Here is a 4,918-nt window from a genome sequence, read left to right on the forward strand (position 1 = left end):
AAGATTTTATTTATTTATTTTGAGAGAGAGAGTGAGAGAGAGAAAGAACACAAGATGGGGGAGCGGGAGAGGGAGAAGCAGACTCCCTGCTGAGCAGGGAGCCCGATGCGGGACTCGATCCCGGGACTCCAGGATCATGACCTGAGCCGAAGGCAGTCGCTTAACCAACTGAGCCACCCAGGCGTCCCAAAGATAGCCTTTCTAATATACCTACATATTTCTAATTTTCCATGCTCTTCATGCCTTCCTATAAATCTGAGATTCCATTTGGTTTTGTTTTTTTTTCAGTCTGAAAAATTGTCTTAGCATTTCTTATATTATAAATCAGCTGACAGCAAATTCTTTCAGCTTTCATTCACCTGGGAATGTTTTTATTTTACCCTCCTTTCATGGTAATTTTGCTGGATATAGTATTTTGAGTTGATACTGGTTTTTTTTTTTCCCTGCAGCACTTTAAAGATTCATTTTCTGACTTTTTGTTACCACTGTTTTTGCTGAGATGTCAGTCTGAATTTGTATTATAGTTCACCTGAATATAATGTACCTTTTTTTCCTCTGACTCTTGTTAAGATTTTTCTCCTCATCTTTGATTTTTCTGCATTTTGACTATGAAATGTCTTTGTGTTTTTCTTTGTGTGTGTTTATCTTGCATGAGCTTCTCCCAGCTTCTTGGATCTGTAAATTGGCTTTCTAAAAACCAAATTTAGGAATATTTCATCCATCTTTCCTTCAAATGTATTTTTCATAGTCTGTTCTCTTTCTCTTTTCATTCTGGTACTCCCATTACACACGTTAGATCATCGGTGTCTTTCTAGACATTACTGAGGCTCTATTCATTATCAATTTTTTTTCTCTTGTTCTTCAGATTGAATAATTTCTTTTGATTTGTCTTCAAGCTCACTGACTCTTTATTATATGTTTCTGGTCTGCTGTTATGCTTATTTCATGAATACTTTATTTTGGGTAATGTAATTTCCAAGTACAGAACTTCCATCTGGTTATTTTTTATAGTATCCATTTTTATGCTGAGGTTTCTCATCTGTTTGCTATGTTTATCTTTTCTGTTGTGTCCTTAAATATATTTACAATGGCTATGTTTATGTCCCTGTCTGCCCATCCTAACTCTTAGGTCACCTATAGGTCTATAGACAAAGTTTTATGGGAATGCAACTATGCTCATTCATTTACATGTTGTCTGTGGCTGCTTTCATGCTACAATGATAGAATTGAGGGTTGTGAAAGAGAACATATGACTTGTAAGCCTAAAGCATTTTCTATCTGGCCTTGTTAGAAAAAATTTTGCCAACCTCTGCTCTAAAGAACCCCCAAGATTTGAGGGCATATTACTTCCTCCTGTCACATGGCCTTTTTGGGGTCTCAGGAAGTGGGCAAAGAGCCTAGCAAGGTATCCCTCTCTGGCTGGGCTGGAACTCCAAAGCCTTCCAGCACTGAGCTACCTCATTAAGCACTTAACCCTGCGGCAGCCTCTCTCTGCTGCGCCTTGCAAGGCTTTTGCCCTGCATGTGTGCAGCTCTGTCCTCAGCCACAGATCTGCCCACAGCTCCCACACAGACTTCTAGGAACCCATCTTTGCAGCTCCATTCTCTCTGGTACCAGGCCTTACAAATTCCTTCAGCAGCACTCTCTGCCTCCTCAGCTCAGGGAGACTTCTGTGCCCTGCTAGAACTTCACTTCTTGGACCCTATGGTTTGGAAGGTTTCCCTAGGCAAAAACCCAGGGTGAATGTACTGTTCATTTCAGGGGCTTCCCTTCTTTCAATGACTTCAATCCTGTGCTGCCTGGGGTCCAATGTCTAAAAATAATTGCTTCACTTATTTGTCATTTATAGTTGTTTATGGCAGAAGGGCAAGTCTGGTACTGGTTACTCTGAAGGTGATGAAAGGCAGGAAGTGGCTCTTTATTCCTTTTTTGTTCTTAAATTTAATCATATACAATTATGACTGAAGTAGCCAAGAACCTCTGAATGACAATAAGGAAAAGCATAGTCTTAGATGAAATTGAGTAAGGACTTTAATTAAATCTACCTAACATCTATTTTTCTTTTTTGCTAATTGGGCTATCCCTCTAACCTTTTACTTTGTAATTGGAGACATCCTCCATTCATGTACTTTGCTTTTCTTTTGGGGAAAAAAAGATTTTATGACTACCACGCTGTTCTACAGTCACAGGAAATGTTCAAGCCCATTACAACATTATGTGTGTATGTATTTTTTTTTTAAATCAAAAGTTAGGTGACATACAATCTTATATTAGTTTTGGGTGTACAACACAGTGATTTGACAATTACATACATTACAGAATGGCCATCACAATAAGTGCAGTTACCATCCATCACCTTACAAAGTTATTACAATATTATTGACTATATTCCCTATGCTTTACTTTTCATCCATTATCTATATATTTTATCATTTAAAACTACCACTACTAGAAAATGATTCAAAGCGAATAGCCCTACTTTCCTATGCTAAAACAATATTTGTAGAATTGAAAGAGAATTTATAGCTGTATCGTCTTGTCAGATTGTGCTAGGTGGAGTGTTTTTGCTAATGTCCCTAAATTTCAACTTCAGGGAATTGGAAGCAGGTTATTTTTTAGAAGGTAATGCATTATGCTGATTGGACAAAGTGCCAACATGTATGACTTAATTTCTGTGCCACAAAGAAGCTCTACATTAGCAGATTAATTTGGACTCTTTTCTCAAAATTTCAGTTCTTTTACATTTTACCTCAGTTTTAGAGTTTATGTTATTGCACCAAGAAATCTTGGTGATTTTAAATCACTAAGCATCTCTTAGATGTTAAATTGATAAGCATCAATGTGAATTTTTAGAAGAAGTGCCCATAGGCACAGTGATGAATTACGGTTCAGAAGAGGTAACTGAAATTTTGAGATGTGTGTAAATCATGTCATAAGAGGAACTACCAAAGAAATGAGGGCTTATGATGAAAGCGTTGTGTTAATTTTTCAGCATACTTTACGGGCTGTTTTAAGTGCAGAAAAGACTATGTATAGGCTTGTTTAAGCTTTTGAAGTTAATAATACATTTATTAGAGTTACAGATTCAAAATCCTTAAGGTTTAAGGTTCAGCTCACAAATCTTGTTTCATTTATAAACCAAGCACATTTTTGCAATCACTTGTAGGAGTCTTTGACTAATATTTGGTTCTATTTATAGATTTGTTAATTAAGCATCTTTGAACATTTTATGTTGCATTTATACATTTACTCTATTTCAGTTCTGTAGCTTTAAAAGTTGTTTGACCAACACACCTTTCTGAGTGCTTAAATAATTCTTATAAATCTGACACATTAAACTTATAACTATAACAAACTTAAAATTTTTTTTTTTTTTGAGGAAAAATCCTGGAAAACAAAACTTGATTAAAATTAAGAACTTGTGTTCATATGAAGATACCACGAAGAGAGTGAAAGGCAGGCCACAGAAAGACTTGACATTTGCAGTATATACATCAAAAAGGACCCATGTTAGAATATGTAAGGAATTCCTAGAAATCAAGGAGAGAGGCATATGACTTTCCTTAATACCTCCTGACCTTTGAGTGGGGAGGGCCTGGAGAGGGGGAATCTGTGAGATGAGTGGCTGCTGAGGTAGCCTTTGAATGATGGTGGCAGGAGGCTGGGGGACTGAATGTTGGATAATCTCTGGTGGTTCCAGGGCTGGTGGGGGCGGGGAGATGGCAGGGTAAATGCCCATGGAGGGGGCCAGGGGAGGGACCTCTGGGAGCAATGCTGACCCACAGCACCCTCCTCTGTTCATCTCCTCAGGTCTTGGATCTGGGAGACCTCCCCAGGAGGCACTGTTCCCAGAGTCTCTGCAGCAGCTCTGTCCTCCTCCTCAGAGCACTCTGCAGGGCTGCATCTGGCCTGTCTTCCCTGGCCTGAGGTGGGGGTCCTCAGAATCCCCTTCCACATTCTCATGCTCTTGCTTCAGTCTCTTCTCCAAGAGTTTCAGGGTCATTCGGGTCATTTCATCTGCCACTGAAAAGTCCAGCATCCTGGGACCGTAAGAGAGGGCCCCCAGCCCCCCATGGTTCTCAGGTTATCTGCAAGAAAGAACTGCTTGCTCAGCTGGAGAGTAAACTTAAAATTCTCTTTACTATTCCAGTGCTTCTTCCCAATTTAGAAGATTTCAACAATAAAATAGAAGTCTATAATGACTATTCAATTACATATTTAAATTCTAATTAGAAGGTTGACACTCTGATAGATTTATTTTTTCTTAAATATTCCTAATACAGAAAACACTAAATTTGCACACACACTCTAGTCTCAATAGAGCAACCTATGGCTTTGGTTATCTTTAGTATTTCTGTGCTTGATTCTGAATCTTCTTGGAGTGGAAAGGTACTTCTTCCCCATGGAAATAATTTCATTGTCCCATATAATTTGGGAATTAACTGTCTCAGCTTGCCTAATGTTGCTTACTGCCTGGAAATCTTAGCCAGGAAGCTTACTGTATATTCTTTTTGGCAACCTGGACAGGACACAGTGAATCTGATTTTGTAGCTTTATCATTGACTCTGTGATTTCCAAAGCCAAGAGGTCACTTAGTCCTCAAACTTCTAATTCTCTCTGCAGGGAAAGCCACCATCCCTCTTTTCTTGACTCTTAAGATTTGTGAACAAATGTCTTTTACATACAACTTGGTTGCAATTCAAATTTTATGGAACGTCATAGAACTAGCGTGCATACTGAAATGATATCCAATTGAATTTTTGAAATCTCTCTGGTTTAGTAGACTAGTTGGTCATAACTTCTGAGGTCACTCCTGATAAGTCTGTCAGGGATTCCTCCATTATGCTGCACTAGATGACTTGCAAGAACCCTTGTAACCACAGACCCAACAATTCTATGATTTTCACAGAATAATTTT

At 38.5% G+C, this 4,918-nt stretch overlaps 1 pseudogene; it reads right to left on the reverse strand.

The window, feature by feature from the left end:
- Window positions 1-2,814: 2,814 nt before the first annotated feature.
- On the reverse strand, window positions 2,815-4,073 carry LOC102745422 (uncharacterized protein C21orf58 pseudogene; annotated as a pseudogene).
- Between the last annotated feature and the right edge of the window lie 845 nt (window positions 4,074-4,918).

The sequence above is a fragment of the Leptonychotes weddellii genome, chromosome 8 (assembly GCF_054177405.1).
Source record: "Leptonychotes weddellii isolate Sample4059 chromosome 8, ASM5417740v2, whole genome shotgun sequence".
Classification (NCBI taxonomy): Eukaryota; Metazoa; Chordata; class Mammalia; order Carnivora; family Phocidae; genus Leptonychotes; species Leptonychotes weddellii.